At 46.5% G+C, this 11,207-nt stretch overlaps 1 protein-coding gene across 5 annotated transcripts in view; it reads right to left on the minus strand.

Annotated features, from left to right (window-relative positions):
• ARHGEF10 (Rho guanine nucleotide exchange factor 10) overlaps positions 1-3,590 on the minus strand; it is a 118,835-nt gene extending 115,245 nt beyond the window's left edge. For 4 of the 5 annotated variants that reach the window (XM_054195615.1, XM_054195616.1, XM_054195611.1 and 1 more), the window contains exon 1: positions 3,410-3,590. The gene's annotated coding sequence lies outside the window, so the exon portion shown is untranslated. Of the gene's footprint in view, positions 1-383; positions 579-3,409 lie in introns of those variants that run through there. The other variant, XM_054195613.1, reaches the window with a different exon arrangement.
• Positions 3,591-11,207: the final 7,617 nt, after the last annotated feature.

The following is an 11,207-nucleotide window of genomic DNA, read 5'->3' on the forward strand; positions in this document are numbered from 1 at the left end:
CTCAGCCTACTCAAAACTAATCCTGTACCTTATGAAGTCTGGATTCTAGACATCTTAAAGACATGCTATACAGCTACTAGGTTTAGGATAATCAGAACCTTTTATATGCGACATACGACTAAAGTAAGTGTTTAGACTTAGTATTTCAACCCAGTGTAAGTCAGCACATTCCCACTGAAGTTATTGGGCTAAAAGAAAAGCTCAAGATGCTGACGTACCTAGACCCTCAATTTCAATCACAATAAAAATGAGAATCTAAATACTATTCATGTAATAATGGGGATTTTTAAAGTTAATCTCAATACATGCTAAAGCTTGTTTCACAGAATTCTGCTCTGGGAAAGGATTGTCACAGTCTACTGATGAGCAAAACCATATCCTACCTGCTGAGAGTAACCGCAGCTCCTGGTCAGAAGAGGGCTCCTGCCCATGGGCACAGAGGGAGGCAACCGCCTCACCGGTACTCTGCTGTCCTCACCAGTGACCTGTCATAGCCAACAGCCCAAGACTTGCACATTTGGTCTCAAGCTCTCTCAGAGCTGCGATGCCAGCCTGCACACACCCATCACGCAGCACTAGGGCTCCTCTCCACATCCTGTGGCGTATGGACAAGCTGGAGAGCTGGGCAGAGAAGAACCTAATGAGGTTCAACAAAAGCAAGTGTAGGGTCCTGCACCTGGGAAGGAAGAATGCCAAACACCAGTATATGTTAGGGGCGGACATGCTGGGAAGCAGCTCCGAGGAGAAGGACCTGGGGGTCCTGGTAGACAGCAAATTATCCATGAGCCAGCAGTGTGCCCTTGTCGCCAAGAAGGCCAATGGCATCCTGGGCTGCATAGGGAAGACTGTGGCCAGTAGGTCGAGGGAGGTCATTCTTCCCCTCTACTCTGCACTGGTGAGGCCACACGTGGAGTACTGTGTCCAGTTTTGGGCTCCCCAGTTCAACAGGGACAGGGAACTACTGGAGCGAGTCCAGCGAAGGGCAACCAAGATGATTATGGGACTGGAGCACCTCCCTTATGAGGAAAGGCTGAGAGAGCTGGGACTCTTTAGCCTGGAGAAGAGAAGGCTGAGGGGGGACCTGATTAATGTTTACAAGTATCTAAAGGGTGGGTTTAAGGAGGACGGAGCCAGGCTCTTTTCAATGGTTCCCAGTGACAGGACAAGGGGCAATGGGCACAAGTTAGAACATAGGAAGTTCCGTTCAAATACACGGAAAAACTTCTTTACGGTGAGGGTGACAGAGCACTGGAACAGGCTGCCCAGGGATGTTGTGGAGTCCCCTTCTCTGGAGATTTTCAAGACCCGCCTGGATGCAGTCCTGAGGATGTGCTTTAGGCAATCCTGCTCTAGCAGGGGAGTTGGACTAGATGATCTCGAGAGGTCCCTTCCAACTCTGAAGATTCCATGATTCCGTGACTCACGAATCCCAAATACAGAGGATCCTGTCAGGTCCTGGCACTCATCAGGAGCTGATGGCCAGCACGTTCCTCAAGCACCTATCTGCTTCCACAATTCTTTGTCCCACCACATCTACCTGTGGGTATCAGCCACAAAAACTCCACGCACTGGACACACAGTGCCTGTCCCATCACAAGATACCTGTCACCTCTCACGTAGTAGGTCATGTCTCATGTACAACACCACAGGTAAGCTAAGAAATCTGTAGACTATATCATAAAAGTCTTGAAATCTCACTGCAAAGCCTTCAGAAATATCAGATTTCAAGGTATTGACTAAAGAACTACTGTTCACAACCAGATAAACACAGGTAACTAGTTCACGGGCTATAAGCCCGACAGTGGAAAAAAAAATAATAAAGACTAGATGGATTAAACAAAGCAAGTCAGACAGATTATCAAGATCAAGCAGGTCACCCAAATGAAAAGAATGAAGGGCCCATTGAAGAAAACAGCTGAAGAGCCAGAATCCCTGCCTGAATAATGGGCTTGCAGTTGTAGGCGCCCAACATATCCCTTGTTCAGGCAATAAATCCCCGTCTCCTGAGCACCAACAGAAAGTTTAAAAAATGTAATACTTCATTTCTACTGCAGAACAGATTGCTCACCAGGGTTCACTAAGCAGAGTAAAGGCTCTGGGAAAACATTTATTTTCTTTACAATAACGATAGTCACAAACATACATCAGTATATCCTCACTGTATTTATTCAGCATGAGACAGCTTTTAAACAGTCAGTCTTACTTATTTCCTGACTCATGCAAAAAAAAAAAAAAAAAACAAACACACAAAAAACCAAACCCTACATCTTTTTATGGTAACAGTTAAACTGCACAATTGAAAAAAAGAAGATATTTTTAATGCTGCAATTAAACAGCTGCAAACCTGCTAGCACAAGATAAAAGACAGATCTTAGTAGCTTTGGGGGGAAAAAAAAAAAAGAAGGATTGAACAAATACTTGAATGAAAGAGGATGGAATTTTGAACGGATAAAATCTTTTTGGGGAAAAATGCGAGCACCACCTAAAGGCCTTTAAAATAAGCCTTTGCTATGGGCAAATTACTAATAGCTGTCTTTCCAAGCACCGGGTTCTGCCTGCTGATAAAGCTCACTTGCTCGCCCAGGTGAATGGCTGCCCAATCTTCTACAGCTGTTCTTGCCTTACCCTGTAAGAACAGGGCATCCTTCAAAAGTAACTACATGGGATCACCAGGAGCAACTAACTGTGTAACTCCTCCAATAGTTAAAGTGTTAATTGCAAAGAAACCAAAGACAGTTTTAAAACCTCCTTTGGAAAAAAAAAAAAAAATACAGAAACGGACAGCAGTTACACGCCAAAATATTTTTCCTGTTTCAAGAAAGCCAATTTCATTGCAGATGCCAACTGCAGAGCTGGTGTTGAACACAGTTTTTAAGAAGGAAAGAAACTCCAGTCCCCCTGGGAGCTGGGATTTCCAATAGCCTTGTCCGCACCTGACGAGGCGGCGAGGGGCGCGGGAGCCGGGCAGCCGCCGGAGCCCAGGAACGGGAGGCGGCTCACACGACAGCAACACCCCGGCGAGAACCTTGAGGGGTGGGGGGCGGGGGGAGAAACTTCACCACGGATCAAACGCTGGAAGTTTGGAAAAGAAGCAAACGCGCCTATTAACGATCCCTTGCACCCGCGTACGGCACCTCGCCAAGCCGCGTTACGCAGGCAGAACCTATTTAATAATACATTAAAAAAAATATACGGGTTATTCCTCTCTGCCACCGCGGCGGGCAGAGATTCCCGGTCGCCACCCGCTGCCCCGGAGGGACCCCCCGGCGCCCCGGGGACGGCGGGACGCGGGCAGGAGGGGTGTCTCCTCACGGAACACCGAGCCCAGCCTCCCAAAGACGAAACTTTCCGTCACTGAACGCCGGAGCGGGGACCCCGCCGGCTGCAACCGTGGCGGGAACACCCACCTCCTCCTCCTCCTCCTCCGCCGCCGCCGCCGCCGCCAAGAGCTCCGAGGCCGCCGCCCGGCCCGGCCCGGCCCGCTCCGCCGGGGCTCCGCTCCCCAGACACCTCGCTCACCCCCACACACACACCGTCCCGGGGGCTGCCGCCGACCGAGCGCGCACTCGCCGCCGAGCGGAGCTCCCGAGTCCCAGCGGGGCGCCGCCCGCCCCCGCTGCCGTTACCGCCTCCCCGGGGCCGCCGCGCCCCGCCCGCTGCCGGGCCTTTCGGGCAGCGCCCGCCGCCATTGGGGCAGCGCGAGGCCCCGCCGCCCGCCGGTTGGCGCAGCCGCCCGCCGGTCGCGGCGGGGCGGGGCTGGCGGCCGTCGCGTCCCATGTCACCTCCCCCCCCGCGCGGGACCCCCGCCGCATTCCTGCCGCCCCACGTGACACCGCCGGCGGGGCGGGGGCTGTCACCTCCGGGGGCACCGGCGGGAACGGCTGCGCTCGTCGCTCGTCCTTCCCGTGCGGCGTTCCTGACGGCATCACCGCAGACAGCGCTGGCCAAGGCGGCCGCTGGGAGCCCGTGTCACGCCGGCACGCAGAGCTCATCCCGCAGGTAGCGCCAACCGCTCCAGTACGAGCCGGGGCTGAGCGCGCCCCTTCCATAAAACTGGGGGGGAAAAGGCTTTACAGATGCAATTATGTTGAAGGTGTGCGCGTTACGATATATCCACGCGCACATCTGCCACGCTTGGATGAAAGTACACGGTAAGTCCTTAAATACATTACGGAGTCCTCGATATTTCAGGACCTAAAGGGGGCCTACAGGAAAGATGGGGAGGGACTCTATCAAAGAGTGGAGCGGTAAGACGAGGAGTGATGGTTTTAAACTGAAAAGGGAGAGATTTAGATTAGATATTAGGAAGAAATTCTTTACTCTGAGGGTGGTGAGGCACTGGAACAGGTCGCCCCGGGAAGCTGTGAGTGCCCCATCCCTGGAAGTGTTCAAGGCCAGGCTGGATGTCCCCGCCACAGCAGGGGGGTTGGAACTAGATGATCTTTCAGGTCCCTTCCAACCCGAACCATTCTATGATTCTATGATAGCAATTACAAATATTTAATATTGCTAAATATTATTTGAAATCTTTGGACCACTTTCGAGTATGGAAACTTGAAGCTAAATGTTGTACAAAGATCCACCCATCATCCAGCGGTGATCCTTACCTATTTAAGTGCATTCATGCTACAGCCAGTGACGAAATACACCCAGATACAGTAAATTCATTATCATTACATGAAAATGTTAGTAGAAAATGGTGGCATTTCCAAAGACAGCTGCTTAATCCATTCTTTCCTACATTTCTAATTTCTCTATAATTTAACAACAAACATTCACAACTATCCCATGTCTTCGTGTGAGGTCATACAAACTGAACTACAAACAAAGTATTTAAAAGTATTGCTTTCAAAAATGTTTCCATTTTCACAAAGTTATTTCTTTTTGATGCACAGTGTGGACTTAAAACATTTCTCACATATCTCTATAGCCTCTACATAAGAAAGAAAATAAGAGAAAATTGGGTCATACATAAAGGTTACGGCCAGGTACACCATTATGGCATTCAGTTCAGTTTCCAGCAGAGACCACTCTATCCTCTTGTTTCTGTAATTTTTTAAATATGTTGCCCTTCACTCACATCCAGCTATCGTTTCAGGAGCTGAAATGGCAGGGAATCAGTCTTTGGCAGACTGTTTAATAACTGCTTATCATTAGAGGCCACGTTAAAGAACAAACACATAGAATCATGGAAGAGTTTGGGTTGGAATGTACGTTTAAAGGTCACCTAGTCCAACCCCACTGCAATGAGCAGGGACATCTTCAACTAGACCATGTTGCTCAAAGCCCCGTCCAATCTGGCCTTGAATGTTTCCAGGGATGAGGCATCCACAGCTTCTGTGGGCAACCTGTTCTGTTCCAGTGTCTCACCACCCTCACAGTAAAGAATTTCTTCCTACTATATAATCTAAATCTACCCTCTTCCAGTGTGAAGCTGTTAGCCTTCATCCTCTCACTACATGCCCTTGTAAAAAGTCCCTCCGTATTTTCCTGTGGGCCCCCTTCAGATACTGGAAGGCCACTATAAGGTCTCCCCAGAGCTTTCTCTTCTCCAGGTTGAACAACCTCAGCTCTCTCAGTCTGTCCTCATAGGAGAGGTGCCCCAGCCCTCTGATCATCTTCATGGCCCTCCTCTGGACACACTCCAACAGGTCCATGTCCTTCGTGTGCTGAGGGCTCCAGAGCTGGATGCAGTACTCCAGGTGGGGTCTCACCAGAGCAGAGTAGAGGGGCAGAATCACCTCCCTCGACCTGCTGGCCACACTGCTTTCGATGCAGCCCAGGATGCGGTTGGCCTTCTGGGCTGTGAGCACACATCGTCAGCTCATGTCCAGCTTTTCATCCACCAGTACCCCCAAGTCCTTCTCCTCAGGGCTTCTCTCAATCCCTTCATTCTCCAGCCTGTATTGACACTGGGAGTTGCCCTGACTCAGGTGCAGGACCCTGCACTTGGCCTTGTTGAACCTCATGACATTCATGTGGGCCCACTTCTTGAGCTTATCCAGGTCCCTCTGGATGGCATCCCATCCCTCAGGCATGTCAACCGCACCACTCAGCTTGGCGTTGTCTGCAAACTTGCTGAGGGTGCACATCTAGACTAAGTGCGTATCTAGACATATCTAGACCAAGTGCAACTAGCTCAACTCCATGGTTAAAAATATCATTTACTAGCAATATCCTTCTCCTTTTGGCAGCAAACTCATTATTCATGTGCATTAATTTCTCCTTTCACTGTTAGAGAGACAAACTTCAATTCCTTCCTGTAGTCCTTTTCGGAACACTTTTGATCTTTGAGAACAAAGTTCTTTGATTCTGGTGACCACATTTAAATATTCTTCTCTAATTCCAATAAAAAGTCACTGTGGAAACCTTGTTGGACAAATTCAACAGTATCAGTTCAACTTATAAAAAGCAAAAGTAACTTCCAAAATAACTTCCACTCTTCCTACTATTTTCTAAGGCAACATCCTATTAGCAGTCATAATCTCATCACTGCAATCACAAATTAATTATTTATCTATCCATAATTAATTGTTGACAATTACAGTGAAGATAATGGCTATCTCCAGAGTTAACATGATGTTTTTCATAACCAGATCCTAAGATGATGATGTTTAAATTATTTTTACTGGTGGTACATGCACAATGACAGTGTCCTGGCCCCATGCGACGCAATGCTGTGGAGAAGGGACCCCTTTTTTGTCTCCCTGGAAAGTGGTGTGTTTGAGTGCAGACTTCAATTTTAGGACACTTAAGGACATACAACATCCTTCCTGTGGCTTGCTTTCCAAAAAGTTGCATGAAATTTGAACAAGATAACTAAAACTTAGGTTACCAAGTTCTCCAGTGAAGCCTGGTTTTCTAAGTTTCTTCCTGTTTACCACTTGACATAGCTAGCACTTTCTCTTAGGGAGTTTTCACCGACTGGAAATGCAGAAATTATTTCTCCTGTTGTTCTCAGCCGTGTCCCCCACAAAGACAGTATTGTCATCTGCTCACTGCAATCCTTTGGAAACCACTCAAAGCCAGAACATCCAACGGCCTCGCTTAACTTGAGCATCTGCAGAACTCATGCTGGATCCTTGTAAAGTTACAGGTCCCCTCCACTTCCCTTACCAAACAAGGTTTAGTGGTGATACTTTATTTTTATATATACATATATAAATAGATTTTTTAAAGGCAAACCACACAGCTTTCTTAAATTCAGACTATTAACATCAAAATAACATTTGGTTTAATAAAAGCATTGCGCATTTACATTCTGATATGACGCCTGCTGCTGGCCTGTCTTCCAGTTCTCCATGAAGCACCAGCACCACTACTGGGACACAGCCTGTCAACTCTGAGCGTACCAGTACAAACCTGACAACTGAGTTTTATAATACTGTGATGTTTTACCAGCACTAGAACCTCTTTCATGAGCGCCATTAAAAACTTACAAGGAGCCTTTGCAAGTCAAATTCTCAGGCTGCCAATTCAGACAGGCTAGGTACAAATTTCCCTAAATTTTAATATTCCTCAGCACCGGAGTCCTTGTTACACCAAATCCTCATTGTCATGGGTAGCACATGAACGATAGTATGGCTGATGTCTTAACATATTGTGGTGGGTTGACCTTGGCCAGCAGCCAGACCCCCACCCAGCCGCGCTCTCACTCCCTCTCCTCAACAGGATGGGGACACAAAATAAGATGGAAAGCTCGTGGGTCAAAATGAAGACAGGGCAACTACTCTCACGGGAGAGAGAGACTTGACTCGGGGAAATTTCATTTATTGCCAATTAAAATTAGAGTAGGACGGTGAGAAACAAAGACAAAAGTAAAAACACTTCCTCCCCCTTCTTCCCAGGCTCAGCTTCGCTCCTTCATTCCTGATCCCTCTGCCTCCCGCACCCCGAGGGGCACGGTGGGATGGAGAGTGGGGGCTGCGGTCAGTCCGTAACAGCTAATCTCTGCCGCTCCTTCCTCCTCGCATATCCCCCTTGCTCCAGCGTGGGTCCTTCCTGCAGGCTGCAATCCTTCAGGATAAACCTGCTCCTGCCTGCGCTCCTCCAGAGGCTGCAGGGGAATCTCTGCTCCAGCGCCTGGAGCACCTCGTCCTCCCCTCCATCTTCCTCTCACCTCCCTCTCTGCAGGGCTGTGCCTCTCACTTTTTTCCTCACTCCTCACTTCGCCCGTGTCATGATTTTGCCCATTCTTAAATACATTTTCCACAGAGATGCCACCATCTTGGCTTCAGGTCTCAGCCGTGCCCTGTGGTGGGTCGGAGCCGGCTGGAACCGGCTGTGTCCGGCCTGGGGCAGCCCCGGCCTCTCCTCAGAGAGGCCACCCCGCAGCCCCCGCTCCCGGTGCCTGGGCACCAGCCCCCCTGTAAAGTAATATGCACAAGTTATTTCTGTAACACAAAGTTCCCACTTCTGGTTATTTCGCTGTGCTCATACTGAAGCTGAGGAAGGGAAAAACTTGGATGAATTCACTGTCAGGGGAGGATCACGAAGCACTAAGCTCATGCAGCCATGAAAGGCAAATGCAACCTTCATCGGAAAGCAGAGCTATTTCCAGTGGAGGAAAGGAAACACTGGTGTAGTACAAGGTACCGAGAAGACTTTATATGAAATACTATGTACAGCTCTAGGCCGCCAACATTTAAGAAAAAGGAATTCAAGAGGGGAAAAGTGGCAAATAAAAAGTATTAGGATGGCTAGGAAAATAAAAGAACAGATTGATTTGCACTCGTGAATATGCAAAACAGCCTCCAGAGGTAAAAAAATAATTATGAAAATAATTATGTAAGGTAAAAAGGCAATGATAATACAAGAATAAATTACTGTGAATTAGAACACACGTTAGGCTCCTTCAGCCTTGGGCAGCACATTGCTTGGGACTAAAACAGGTCCTCAAACTTGTCCTCAGTCAGTGTCACGGTGATACTGGAAACAATACGCTGCTGAGAAAAACGGAAGAGCTAAGCATCGGACAATCTCCATATTCAATGTCCAGCTGCAGCCTGGTCAGCACTCTACAACATAACCACCGGTCTCAGCTACCTCATCCCAAAGCCTCCTAATTTTTTTCATATTTATTTCCTATGACTCCTAAGCAAGGCTACTGCTGCTTTCCAGGATACACTTTCTTCCTGTAAATATGACCCACAAGACAAGATGATCAAGCCGATGTTAGATGCTCTACTCTATGTCTACTCTATGCAACCACTTCTCTGTACTTTCGTAGTTTGCCTGCATGGCTTCTTTTCAAGGTTATTGTAGTTATCACCTTGATTTACTCTTAAAAGATCCTGACCGCAGAACCGCATGATGCAGAAATGTCGGAAAGTCAGCCCTCTGCCTTCTACAAAATCAGTCCTTTCTCAGGTATATTTTTCCCCCCCTTGGTGTAAGCCCATGATTAAACTTCCACGAGCACAGCTTTGGTGACAAAATGCAACGTTCACATGGCAAAGTGCTTTTGGCACCAGAAGTAGCCAAGCAGGAGAGGGAAGCTGCAGACCTATACAGCAATAGCACTACAAAAGTCAGGCTGAGTGAGTACCTGGAGCTGCCACAATCGATTATCAGTACAAAAACAATGCACACCCTCACAAGTCTTTACAGTAAATGTCAGAGAACATATTGGTGAAACAGTGCCAGCTTGTACAGCACTTTAATGTGTACTAAGTATTCAAAGCAGCAGAGGCAGCTAAAAAGAGAATCATATGAGGAAATGAGTATTTCAGACCAGAAGTAATGCATCCTTTATCTGATAAAGCTAGTATTAAATTTCCACTCTCTCTGCTCAGGTCACATCCGTAAGGACTCAGAAGTGACCCTAGCCAACTCATTAAAACATACACACACAGAGATAGCAGCAAGGAATGGCACAGCCAATTTCCTTGCTGTCGTCTTCTTTGTGGACACGTAAGCAGGCCCCACTCTATTCCTCTCAAGCTAGGCCTGCCTGCCACCTCGAACACCATTACGTCCTTGTACGTTTGCTGCATCATTATCTTTGTCATTCCACCTCGCTCAGCACCATTTTACTTACGGAAAAGAAAGGCACAATGTGCTGCACAAATGCTTGTTTCTGCTCTGTTACACTACCACTAGCAGAACACACTAATTAGTCAATTGGATCCAGCACAAGCAATGTCTCTTCTAACACTGGAAACCCATCTGGGGGCTGACTACTAGAGCAACAGCATAATTTGCCTAATTAATGACTGCCACTTATTTTTTTTCCAAATTATCAACTTAAATACCAATGTCATGATCAAAAGATCATAATTGCTGAGTAACACTGTCAAAAAGTGCGCTCTAATACTTTTCTGGGAATATGGTAAGAACTACTAAGTAAAATATCTTTACCTATTAACCAAAACCAGCTGAATAGCAAAACATTAATAACATTGAAATTCCTTTTACAGACTAGTTACACAAGAAAAGGACTTTATTCATACAAATACTATTATGCATTGTTCTTCTCATCCCAGTCTGTACCCACACACATTCCACAGTCAGTAGAGCTTTACACATGAACGTCTTACTTCTGCTTCAATTAGCAGGGGCACTAGCAAAATTATGCCAGCCAGTTGCTTACACAGTGGATTCTTACAAGAATAATTAAAACACCAGTAATGGCTCTACTTTCCTTTAACTCACTAATGCTAAAAAGCATCAGGAATTAATTCTTGCAAAGCACCACGCAAGACACATGTTTAAGGCTTAGAATTGTATTTTGTCATTTAGCAATGAAACAAGTTTGGGTTTGTTTTGTTTTTTTTTTTAAAAATTAAGGTGGCTTATACTAAACCATGATGTGTCATGTGGTACCAAATGAAGCATCTTCACAGTGAGAACCTAATGCAAAAATAGGCAACACACTTCAAATACACAAGCCAGAAGGGTCATTTCCATGCGATGCTTTTTAACTGTTTTTAATACATACTTACATATAGCACAGCTTCTAGGATTTTAGTCATGTAACTAAACATACTTGTGTTAATAATGTTAAATGTTGGCGAAGGGCAATTATTTTCCAAGTTTTATAGCTATTTCCGTGGATATGACATTACCTTTGCCAAGTTTAACAGAACATTTCAAAATAAACAAGTCATCTTTTAGTGTATGCACTGCAAAAACTGTTTAAGCTACAAATAGCAAGTAAAAAATAATAGGTATTAATTTCATCAGTAAATGAAACTCACAGTAGACAA

This window comes from Rissa tridactyla, chromosome 3 (assembly GCF_028500815.1).
Source record: "Rissa tridactyla isolate bRisTri1 chromosome 3, bRisTri1.patW.cur.20221130, whole genome shotgun sequence".
Lineage (NCBI taxonomy): Eukaryota > Metazoa > Chordata > Aves > Charadriiformes > Laridae > Rissa > Rissa tridactyla.